The sequence below is a fragment of the Triticum aestivum genome, chromosome 6D, assembly GCF_018294505.1.
Source record: "Triticum aestivum cultivar Chinese Spring chromosome 6D, IWGSC CS RefSeq v2.1, whole genome shotgun sequence".
Classification (NCBI taxonomy): Eukaryota; Viridiplantae; Streptophyta; class Magnoliopsida; order Poales; family Poaceae; genus Triticum; species Triticum aestivum.
The window spans coordinates 77,905,743-77,918,906 of NC_057811.1; positions in this window are offsets into that span (position 1 = coordinate 77,905,743).

The following is a 13,164-nucleotide window of genomic DNA, read 5'->3' on the forward strand; positions in this document are numbered from 1 at the left end:
CGAGAAAACTTCTGACTTGCTTAACGTTCTTGGGAGGAGTCCAATCAAGGATAGCCTGGACTCGTTCAGGGTTGACGGCAATACCATCCTTAGAGATGACATGCCCAAGATAGGTTACTTCGGGTAGCCAGAATTCACATTTGGAGAACTTGGCATATAGTTGATGCTCTCGTAGCTTTTCCAGCACAAGCCGAAGATGTTCAGCATGTTCCTCTTCGTTCTTGGAAAATACCAGGATATCATCCAGATAAACCACGACGAACTTGTCGAGGTAATCCATGAATATATAGTTCATCAGACGAGAGAAGGTGGCTGGAGCATTGGTTAAACCGAAAGACATGACGGTGTACTCGTATGAACCATATCGAGTCACGAAGGCGGTCTTTGGGATATCCTCTTCGCGAACACGGATCTGGTGGTAACCCAACCTCAAGTCGAGCTTAGAGAACACTGATGAACCCGCCAGTTGATCATACAGATCATTGATCCGAGGAAGAGGGTATTTATTCTGAATGGTAGCTTGGTTTATAGGACGGTAGTCTTGAACTAATCGGTTTGTCCCATCCTTCTTCTTGACAAAGAGAGAAGGTGCTCCCCAAGGAGAGCAACTTGGGCGAATGAATCCTTTGCGAAGAGATTTGTCGATTTCCTCCTTAAGCTCAAGGAGTTCATGCGGCGGCATCTTGTAGGGTCGCTTGGCTATAGGAGTGGTGCCTGGTTTCAAGTCGATGATGAATTCGACAGCTCTAGCAGGGGGAATCCCTGGAAGTTCTTCAGGAAAGACGTCGAGGAATTCACGCACGACGGGAATGTTTTCAATGCCCTCGAGTGGTGCAGCGTTCAATGCATTCAATGCATAGAGCCTGGCCTCGGCATTTTGCACCAGATGAGCTTGGTAAGCAACTATTTCATCTGAAGGGTGAAGTAGATGGACGGTCTTAGTGGCGCAAACTATAGAAGCGGTATGCGCTTTCAACCAATCCATCCCCCAAATGAGGTCGATGTTAGACGACTTCAGGATAATGGGAGAGGCATAGAATTCCAGCCCTTCGATTTCCACGGGGACGTCGATGCCAACAGGGAGGTTTGACACTGTCCCACGGGGGTTTTGACCACTACTGAGGTGTTCATCTCCTCACATTTAACGTCGTGCTTGTATGCAAAATCTTCTGACATGAATGAATGCGATGCACCTGTATCAAATAAAACGGATGCTGGTACTGAATTTACGAGGAGTGTACCCATCACAGTAGCAGGCTGGTCTTGAGCTTCATTGAGATCAACGTGGTTGGCATGAACACGACCATAAGACTTGGCTTTGTTGCTGCGGGGCTGGTTGCTTCCATTGCCAGTTGCTGGAAGGGCCAGTTGATTCTGGTTCTGGTTGCATTCTCTAGCACGGTGTCCTGGTTGACCACACCTGAAGCACAAACCATTATTGGGAGTGGGAACAGGAGCTTGGGGTGGTGAAGCTGGAAGTCTTGACTGCCTAGATGGTGGTGGAGGCAAACGAGGTGCATCATAGGTCTGCCTTGGGGCAGATGCATTTGGACGGTACATGCTGTTCGGGATCCATATCTTACGCTTCTGTGAGGGCGGGCCCGAAGATGAGCCCGTGTCACGGTTGCGCCTGTGAGAGCTCTGATATTCCTGCAGACCAGTTTCGACATTGATGGCCTTGTTCACCAAGGTGGCGAAATCAGCAAAGTCATGCACTAGAAGTGCGAGCTTGATGTCAGCTTGAAGGCCATCACGGAACTTCTCCTATCTGCGTGCATCAGTTGCAATGTCCTCTTCAGCATAGCGAGACAAGTCCAGAAACTCCCGCTGATAAGCTTCAACAGTTTTGTTGCCTTGGGTGAGGTTGCGGAACTCACGCTTCTTCCGGTCCATGACTCCCTGAGGAATGAAGCGGGCACGGAAAGCAGCTTGGAAGTCTGGCCAGGTGATGATTGTTCCAGCTGGCAGAGTACGCCTGTGGCTGTCCCACCATTGAGCTGCGGGTCCCTTCAGGAAGAAGGAAGCAAAGGTGACATAGCTGGCAGGGGCTACATCGGCAGACTCCATCTCATAGGTGATGTCACGGAGCCAGTCATCAGCATCCAGAGGCTGAGTTGAGCTGCGGTACACAGTTGGATTGAGGCGCATGAAATCCTGCAGAGTTACTGGGGTTGGTTGCTGGTCCATATTGGGGCGAGGAAACTGAGCCATCATATTTTCCATGAATTGGCGGTTCAGTTCGAACTGTTGGATCATACCAGCCATGTACTCAGGTGGTGGTGGGGCATTGCCACCACTACCACGACCACCTGGTCTAACCATCCTGCTAATATATAACAGGGGTAGTTCAGCATTGAGAAATTTGCAAAGACAAGAATCATTCATGATGAAACATGCATAATGAAAGGAGCACGATAGCTACTACATAGTAGTCGGCATAACTTACAAAAGGGGTCATGCATAGAGTTCAGTACACAGAGTTCAGTACATAGACTAAAACAACATAGGCGGCACACAGGCTCGCGGCGAATGCATCTAACACTAACAAGCAAGCCTACATCAGTCCCAAGAGGTACTGTGGAGGTAGGTGTAGCCTGAAAGCTGGTAGTGTCGCATCGGGAACTCCACGTCAGCAACCTGGGGTCCGCGAATACTCTGGTGCAGAACCTGACGCTCAGGTGGCAGAAGAGGTCCAAGTGCGGGAGAGTGGCCTCCCACATCTGGCCAGCCGACACCCTGGGGCATCACAGTCCTGGCTGGGTAGATCGCAGAACGGGGCAGCTCCCTAGATCGGACAAAGGGGTGCAACAGCGTCAGAGCACGGTAAAGGTGCTGACGGGTGGTGTACAACTCGTGGCGAAGAGCTCGGTTAGCTCGATCCAGCCCATCAGCATGCAGAACCAGGTTCTGATGGTAGAAGGGCTCTCGGGTGACAGTGGAGTAGGCAGCAGTATAGTATCCCTCCGCACCAACTCAGATGCCATAGCAATGTGCCTGAAAGGGGAGGTGTCCAACTCCCGATACTCTCCACGAAGACGTGTCAGAGTAGCATAAGCAGTATCGTGGACAGCCATATCGATGGTCACTCCAACACCATGAAGGGTGTGCAGCACAGTAGTGGAGTCATACTCCCGCGAGTAGAGGTGGACGATGGCACGGTACTGCTCCTGGTTAAGGTCCTGGTACTCCTCGTAGACGGTGTACTCAGGGTGCCAGCGATAACCCAGATAGGTCATCATCTCAGCTAGCACAGCAGGTGATCCCGATGCACCAATGGCCATCATGTGGCACACGACCTGCCTCGTGGGTTCCATCTGAAAGCAAAGATATTTCAAAGGAGTCAAATGACAGTGTGTGAATTGTTCAAAATACTATTCTAAGAAATAACTATGGCTTATCCAACTTTGGGGTGAATGCGGTCACGCGATCCTAGTGTTAGAGTTAGTAAATTCGTTTAACCCGAGTAGAAGAGAGTTCAGAGTCCCAGCGTAAAGGTCGAGGAGTAAAAGATCCTAGTACCACCCAATGGCGACGTGGGCCCATAACCCACAGGTCCCAGGATCGAAACCTGGCTCTGATACCAACTTGTGACGAACCCGATTTGACCGTACACTAATCATGCACGCAAATGTGTACGATCAAGATCAGGGCCTCACGGGAAGATATCACAACACAACTCTAAAACATAAATAAGTCATACAAGCATCATAATACAAGCCAGGGGCCTCGAGGGCTCGAATACAAGTGCTCGATCATAGACGAGTCAGCGGAAGCAACAATATCTGAGTATAGACATAAGTTAAACAAGTTTGCCTTAAGAAGGCTAGCACAAACTGGGATACAGATCGAAAGAGGCGCAGACCTCCTGCCTGGGATCCTCCTAACTACTCCTGGTCGTCGTCAGCGGGCTGCACGTAGTAGTAGGCACCTCCAGTGTAGTAGGAGTCGTCGTCGACGGTGGCGTCTGGCTCCTGGACTCCAGCATCTGGTTGCGACAACCAGGTAGAAAGGAAAGGGGGAAAAGAGGGAGAGAAGCAACCGTGAGTACTCATCCAAAGTACTCGCAAGCAAGGAGCTACACTACATATGCATGGGTATATGTGTAAAGGGGCATATCAGTGGACTGAACTGCAGAATGCCAGAATAAGAGGGGGATAGCTAGTCCTGTCGAAGACTACGCTTCTGGCCATCTCCATCTTGCAGCATGTAGAAGAGAGTAGATTGAAGTCCTCCAAGTAGCATCGCATAGCATAATCCTACCCGGCGATCCCCTCCTCGTCGCCCTGTTAGAGAGCGATCACCGGGTTGTATCTGGCACTTGGAAGGGTGTATTTTATTAAGTATCCGGTTCTAGTTGTCATAAGGTCAAGGTACAACTCCGGGTCGTCCTTTTACCGAGGGACACGGCTATTCGAATAGATAAACTTCCCTGCAGGGGTGCACCACATAACCCAACACGCTCGATCCCATTTGGCCGGACACACTTTTCTGGGTCATGCCCGGCCTCGGAAGATCAACACGTCGCAGCCCCACCTAGGCACAACAGAGAGGTCAGCACGCCGGTCTAAATCCTATGCGCGCAGGGGTCTGGGCCCATCGCCCATTGCACACCTGCACGTTGCGACGCGGCCGGAAGCAGACCTAGCCTAGTGGCGTTCCAGTCCAATCCGGCGCGCGCCGCTCCGTCGCTGACGTCACGAAGGCTTCGGCTGATACCACGACGTCGAGTGCCCATAACTGTTCCCGCGTAGTTGGTTAGTGCGTATAGACCAAATGGCCAGACTCAGATCAAATACCAAGAACTCGTTAAGCGTGTTATTTTGAAGTAACCGCGGACGCCGTCCAGGGCCAGGCCCACCTCTCGCCTAGGTGGTCTCAACCTGCCCTGTCGCTCCGCCACAAAGATCCACTTGCGGGTACTCCTACGAGCCGACCCGACTTTAGTCACCACAGGTGTCATGTATAGAGTATATAAGTATATACCCGTGATCACCGCCCAAGTGATCACGGCCCGATAGTATAGCACAGCAGACGGACAAGAATGTAGGGCCACTGATGGAAAACTAGCATCCTATACTAAGCATGTAGGATTGCAGGTAAAGGTAACAACAGTAGTAGCAAGGACAGGCTATGCATCAGGATAGGATTAACGGAAAGCAGTAACATGCTACACTACTCTAATGCAAGCAGTATAGAGAAGAATAGGCGATATCTGGTGATCAAGGGGGGGGCTTGCCTGGTTGCTCTGGCAAGTAGGAGGGGTCGTCAACTCCGTAGTCGAACTGGGCAGCAGCAGCGTCGGTCTCGTAGTCTACCGGAGAGAAGAGGGGGAAGAAACAGTAAATACAATGCAAACATAAGCATGACGATGCGTGACATGACAATGAGCGGTGCTAGGTGTGCCCTAACGCGGCAGTAGGTGGTACCGGCGAAGGGGGGGGGACATCCGGGAAAGTATTCCCGATGTTTCGCATTTTCGGACAGATGAAACGGAGGGGGAAAGTTGCGAGTTCGATATGTTAGGGATGTGTGGCGGACGAACGGGCTGCGTATCCGGATTCGTCTCGTCGTTCTGAGCAACTTTCATGTAGAAAGTATTTTCATCCGAGATACGGATTATTTTATATGATTTTCTAAAGATTTAATCATTTTAGGATTTATTTAATCATTTTAAATCAACATTATCCAGAATAGTAAAAGATGATGTCGGCATGACATCATGCTGACGTCAGCAGTCAACTGTGCAGTTGACTGGGTCACCTACGTGTGGGTCCCTCATGTCATACACTACTTAGTTTAATTAGGGTTTAGCTAATTAATTACTATTTAATTAAATTAACTAAATAACTAGATTAATTCAAATAGGATTAATTAACTTAATTAATTTACCAATTAATAATCTTATTAATTACATTTTCATTTCCTTTTTTATTTTCGTTTTAGGGGTGTGGGGCCCCTACGTCAGTGGCCCAGGGGCATCGGGCCCCACCCGGCAGTGGCCCAGGAGGCCGACCGGGGCGGGCGCGTGGTAACGGGCGTGGGCGCCCGTCGGGGCTGACCCTAGCGCGGCGGGCAGAGCCCCGGGGCGCCGGATCGGGGCGCCGACCGGCCGGGGCCACGGTTGGCGGCGACGGCGAGCGAACGGCGGGCGTGACGACGAGGCCAGGCGGGGTCGAGAGCACAGAGTGGCCGGGCCAGGCCACGGTGGGAGCGGGGCCGGCAGCGGGCGGGCGCCGGAGCGGGGAGAGCAGGGGATGAGGCGGCGCGGGCCGGCGAGGCCGCAGCAGCGCCGGCGAGCAGCGGTGCAGCGCACACGCGCGGGCGAGCGGCGAGTAGCCGGAGCGGTCGCAGCTGCGGGTGGACGAGGCGGAGCGCGATGTGGCAGCAGGAGCCGAGAATGGCCGCGACGCGGGATGCGGGTGGTGTGCGCGCGTGGGACGGCGCAGGCGCGCGCGGGCGCGCGCGTGCACGGGACATGGGCGAGCGGCGGACGGCGCGCATCAGCCTGGTCGTGCGCAAGAGAAGAGGGCGCTCACGGGGGGTGTAGGGTTCGAGGCAGCGGGTGTCGAGGTGGGGGACGGGGACGACGACGTAGAGGAGAAGCAGGCCGGCGGGCGGGGGGGAGGAGGCAGGCCGACGAGGGCGAGGCGGCGTCGGTGTTCGGGCGGCGAGCGGCGGCCTCCTCCTCTCGATCCCGATCCAATCGGGGGAGGGGGGAGATATTTTGCGGGGGGAGGGGGAGTGTGGGGGTGTCGGCGGTGGTTCAGGGTCTCACCGGGTGGAGGATAAGGGAATTGGGGGTGGCCGATTGGGCCAGTTGGGCCGGCTTGGCTAACAGCTGGGCCAGCTGGCCCAGTTGGGGGGGGGGTTCTTTTCTAATTTTTTTGTTAGTTCGTTTTATGGTTTTGTATTTTCTTTCTCTTCTGTTTTAATTCATTTTAAATTATCTAGGCATTTTATGAAAATGTGTTTATTACACCATATTTACTTATGCAAAATATGGCACCTCCCGAACATTTTTGTTTTAAATTTTGAAAAACTTTTATTGTTGACATTAATTTGAATTTGAATTTTGAAACGGTTTGGCCTAACCGTAGATTAGCAACAGTAACCATGGTGACGTGGCACCATTAGCGTGGGATTATTGTAGCTTGATTATCCGGGCGTTACAAAACCCAAGGTCTAGCCTTTTATTGGCTGTGCCTGGCAGTGGCAAAACCTATGATCGGGCAGCGGCAACACTTGTGCATTGTTTCTTTTTGATGATGTTGCTTTTGGAGAACCTTCTTTGTAGTCCGGGTGCTGTCTTTGGTGGTGTTTAGAGTGCTACTACTGCGGGTGATTGATCACCATGGCAGGATCATTTTTTCTTTTTTCTTTTTTAATTTGTTTTTGGCTCTGTGCGTCCTGAATGTTTTTAAGCATCTTGTTGATGCATAGGTTGGGTGTAATTACTATCTACTTAATATTAATATATTCCTATTTTCAAGAAATGAATGCAAGTTCATCCGACAATCATTTTGCATTTTGATGTGTCGACGATCGTATTGAATCTCGTTATCTTTTTCCGGAGTGGTACTTGCGTACTACCTCCGTTCCTAAATATAAGTCTTTTTTAGAGATTTCACTACGGACTATGTACAAAGTAAAATGAGTGAATCTACATGTTATAATATGTCTATATATATCCGTATGTAGTCTGTAGTGAAATCTTCAAAAAGATTTATATTTAGAAAGGGAGGGACTAGATGCCAAGCTATGCCATTAGTCTCCGAAATGCGAGATCGATCAGGGGTGACGATGTGACTTATGAAATACACATGGGTCGCTCTCAAAGAAGAAACGGTACGTGGCCTCTGGCCTGAGCTTGAGCTTAATCCTTCTCCAAGCACCACAATCAAGAGCTTTTGCTGAGAACGAGCTCTCGAGGACGTCGCGGTGGTTCTTCCGGGCACGGATCAGCTGATGGCGATGAGACCTTGTTAGTTGCTAGCTCCCGATTAGGTGAGGGGTTGATCATCAGCTTCGTCATTACGTAGCTAGTAGTACACCACCACTTCTTCACTACTACTCCGTAGTTGGAAGCTACGGCTACCCTGACACGGTCATCGCTCACCCATCAATCCATCATCCGTTTCCTGACAATGCACACCACGACGCCTGGCCATGCATAAAAGGCAACGGCTCCGGTACGATCATGTCCCAATTTTAGTGGAAAACCTATTCGCGAGTCGAGCTAGAAAGTGGGCTGGCTAGCCAGAACAGGTCCGCGGTAGCTGCCCCGTCCACGTCGGTTCAACGATCAATGCTACTGGTAACTGCGACTTGTGCCGTCATTTCGTGCCCCGGTTCGCTCATGGTTAACCTAGCTGGTAGCTAGCCAGGAAGCTTCACGTATCACAGTCGGTTGATGTGGATTCCATCGCACGTGGACGAGACAAAACACGAGAGGAGAAACGGGGAAATTCAGAAGCAGGGATCGGTGGTGGGATCCTCTAAAATGTACTGGTCACACTAGCCATTGTTGTACTGGTATTGTTTTTGGTCATATGAGACGTTGAAAAAAAGGATGGCGAATGCTCTCGGATGGGAACGTCATTTTTGTGTGTTTCATTTGCTGAAAACATCATCTTCTGCCGATGAAAACGATTTCCGGGAAGGAATACCGACATCATCGTCGCACAGATGTACATGTACACCCTCCGTTTAAGCCATTTCGGGAGAAAACTCGGCCAAGTTACATTTGAACGCTGCAATCCAAAAAATGTGATCTAGGAATGTCACTTGTGTCCCCCCAAAACACTTGTTCTTTCCAGAATGCTACCGTGCACTCGTCGGTTGCCGACGTTGCGTCGTCAAACCCCGTCATTTGAACTTGTATCGTAGTCGTAGCTTAGCACACATGACAAAATCCAGGGTATTGATCATGTGGAGGTGGAGCACGCCGCCGGCCGGCCCGGCGGACGGAGAGGGACCCATCCACGGGACGACGGAGACGCGACGGACACCGACGGCGACGCCACAGCACCCACCTGCACTTCCTTCCTTCCTTTTTTCTGTACCAGCTGTGTATGTACATATAGGGCGTGTTTGGTTGCTCGCATCGGGCTCAACCACGCCTGCACGGGAAGAAAGAAGCTTGTTTGGTTGCCCGTTTTCACTGTTGGGCCTGTATCGCACGTTTCTTAAAGCACCCCTGGCCCTGACTCACTGGAAACGCACGAATCGGCAGTTTCTCGAGGGCCAGGCCCGAGCAGTGCACGTGGGCGGCGACGGCTGCACGCGCGCGGCCACGCTCGAGAAGCCGCGTTGCTTCCCAAAGCGCCGGCAGTTATTAGCCTCACCGCTCCCTCTCCCCACTCTCCCAACTCTCACCGGCAGCGGCGGATTGAAGAAGAGGAAGAAGACCACCGGACTCCATCACCGGCGGCGGCGGATCGGAGCAGAGGAAGAAGACCACCTGACTCCATAAATGGCGGTAAGCACTTCTCTCTCTTCGACATGCACGCTAGATTCGATCCACGGCGGAGGGGGATGGGGAATAGAGGTAGATAAGCATAGGGGTAGTTCATACTAGTTCATAGCAGTTCATACGAGGTCATACATGCAAGATCGGAATGCAGAAGGGGGATTGGGGGATAGGGGGTGGACAACGGACACCGGCTGACCGCGGCGGCCGTCACCCGGCGTGCGGAGCGGCTGGTCGAGCCGCTGGCCTTCATCTTCTTCTTCATCGCCGTGCGGGCCGGCGGGTCGTCGTCGTCGTCCTCCGCGGAGTCGAGGTTGATCTACCAGGTACGACGGCCTGGCTCCGGCGCCCTCGCTGGCATGTCCACCGCTTCTTCCTCCTCCTCCTTAGGCTCTCCACCGATGATCGCTGGCGGCGCGATAGCCGTCTCCCAGTACACTGCGGCACGGTGGTCATTAGGAGCCCAGTAGGTCTTGTACTTGCACCACTTCTTCCTCTATTTAGCGTCGTCGGAGACGGCCTGATTCATGGCCCAGCGAATGATGTCAACTGCTATCGCGCCCTTCTCTGGGTCAGGAATCAGCGTCTTCAGCTCTTGTTTAGTGGCCTTCATGAGCACTGCATTAGATTCGTTCTACATGTCCGGCATGGAGCCGAAGTTCGAGCACACCTCCATGGCATTCTCGAACTTGGTGCGGTCACCAGCCGACCACCCGAGGAAGAAGGCCCTCCAGCCAATACCCCAAGGGAAGGGATTGGCGTTGGAGCTGGAGCTAGAGCTCATGGTGATGGGGAGGAGGAAGGTTGACAGTGAGAGAAGAGAGGGGGTGATAGTGGTGGGCAGGGTGAGTAAATATAGGGGGGATGGAGAGGAGGAGAAGAGTGACAGTCATGCTTTTTGAACTACATGCTCTTCAATTAGCCATGAACTGCTCTTCAATTAGCCATGAACTCTGTGTTGTGTTTGACTCCATGAATTGTGTGCAGATCGAGGAGAGCAATGAGATGGGCACGGAGGTGCTCCCGGCCCTTGACAACAAGGGCAAGCAACCCCTTCACCCAATGCCCAACGAGGTTGTGCTACCGCCCACCGCCGAGGAAGACCCGAAGATGCCTGAGGGTGGCGACGACGAGGGCATGGAGGAGCCCCCCAGCAACAAGCGCCGCAACTACAGCCACTACCATCAGGAGGATGGCCCTACTCACTTCTGCAAGGTCATCCTTGCATCGAAGCTTGAGCGCATCCCCATGCCCCTGGACTTCACCAAGCACTTCGTCACGGTGCCGACGGAGTTCAACCTCAGGAACAACACCGGCTGCTCCTGGAAGGTGACGGTCAAGCTGATGAACGGCAGGGTGACCCTGGATCAGGGTTGGGCCACCTACGCAGCCGTTCATCAGATCAAGATCGGCTACATGGTGATGTTCAAGCTCCTCACTCCCGACACCCTCAAGGTCATCATCTTCCACGACGATGGCATTGAGGTCGTCAACAAGTGCGGGAAGCACGACGAAGCCTTCGCCGCCAAGGAGTAGGGCCGGGCCACCTCTTTCCAGCGTACTATCTGTTGGGGATCGTAGCAGAAATTAAAAAAATTCTACGCATCACCAAGATCAATCTATGGAGTCATCTAGCAACGAGAGAGAGGAGAGTGCATCTACATACCCTTGTAGATCGCGACCGGAAGCGTTCAAGTGAACGGGGTTGATGGAGTCGTACTCGTCGTGATCCAAATCACCGATGACCGAGCGCCGAACGGACGGCACCTCCGCGTTCAACACACGTACGGTTGGGAAGACGTCTCCTCCTTCTTGATCCAGCAAGGGGAGGGAGAGGTTGATGGAGATCCAGCAGCACGACAGCATGGTGGTGGAGGTAGCGGGGACTCGGCAGGGCTTCGCCAAGCTCAGCGAGAGGGAGAGGTGTCACGGGAGGGAGAGGGAGGCGCCAGGGGCTTGCCCCCCAAGCCAAGTGGGGCGCCCCCACCCCTAGGGTTTCCAACCTTAGGCGCAGGGGGAGGCCCAAGGGGGGCGCACCTGCCCACCAGGGGCTGGTTCCCTCCCACTTCAGCCCATGGGGCCCTCCGGGATAGGTGGCCCCACCCGGTGGACCCCCCGGGACCCTTCCGGTGGTCCCGGTACAATACCGGTGACCCCCAAAACTTTCCCGGTGGCCGAAACTGGACTTCCTATATACAATTCTTCACCTCCGGACCATTCCGGAACTCCTCGTGATGTCCGGGATCTCATCCGGGACTCCAAACAACTTTTGGATTTCCGCATACTAATATCTCTACAACCCTAGCGTCACCGAACCTTAAGTGTGTAGACCCTACGGGTTCGGGAGACATGCAGACATGACCGAGACGACTCTCCGGTCAATAACCAACAGCGGGATCTGGATACCCATGTTGGCTCCCACATGTTCCACGATGATCTCATCGGATGAACCACGATGTCGAGGATTCAATCAATCTCGTATACAATTCCCTTTGTCAATCGGTACGTTACTTGCCCGAGATTCGATCGTCGGTATCCCAATACCTTGTTCAATCTCGTTACCGGCAAGTCACTTTACTCGTACCGTAATGCATGATCCCGTGACCAAACACTTGGTCACATTGAGCTCATTATGATGATGCATTACCGAGTGGGCCCAGAGATACCTCTCCGTCATACGGAGTGACAAATCCCAGTCTCGATTCGTGCCAACCCAACAGACACTTTCGGAGATACCCGTAGTGCACCTTTATAGCCACCCAGTTACGTTGTGACGTTTGGCACACCCAAAGCACTCCTATGGTATCCGGGAGTTGCACAATCTCATGGTCTAAGAAATGATACTTGACATTTGGAAAAGCTCCAGCAAACGAACTACACGATCTTGTGCTATGCTTAGGATTGGGTCTTGTCCATCACATCATTCTCCTAATGATGTGATCCCGTTATCAATGACATCCAGTGTCCATAGTCAGGAAACCATGACTATCTGTTGATCAACGAGCTAGTCAACTAGAGGCTCACTAGGGACATGTTGTGGTCTATGTATTCACACATGTATTACGATTTCCGGATAACACAATTATAGCATGAACAATAGACAATTATCATGAACAAGGAAATATAATAATAACCATTTTATTATTGCCTCTAGGACATATTTCCAACAGTCTCCCACTTGCACTAGAGTCAATAATCTAGTTACATTGTGATGAATCGAACACCCATAGAGTTCTGGTGTTGATCATGTTTTGCTCTAGGGAGAGGTTTAGTCAATGGATCTGCTACATTCAGGTCCGTATGTACTTTACAAATATCTATGTCTCCATTTTGAACATTTTCACGAATGGAGTTGAAGCGACGCTTGATATGCCTGGTCTTCCTGTGAAACCTGGGCTCCTTGGCAAGGGCAATAGTTCCAGTGTTGTCACAGAAGAGAGTCATCGGGCCCGACGCATTGGGAATAACTCCTAGGTCGGTAATGAACTCCTTCACCCAGATTGCTTCTTGTGCTGCCTCTGAGGCCGTCATGTATTCCGCTTCACATGTAGATCCCGCCACAACGCTTTGCTTGCAACTGCACCAGCTTACTGCCCCACCATTCAAAATATACACGTATCCGGTTTGTGACTTAGAGTCATCCAGATCTGTGTCGAAACTAGCATCGACGTAACCCTTTACGACGAGCTCTTCGT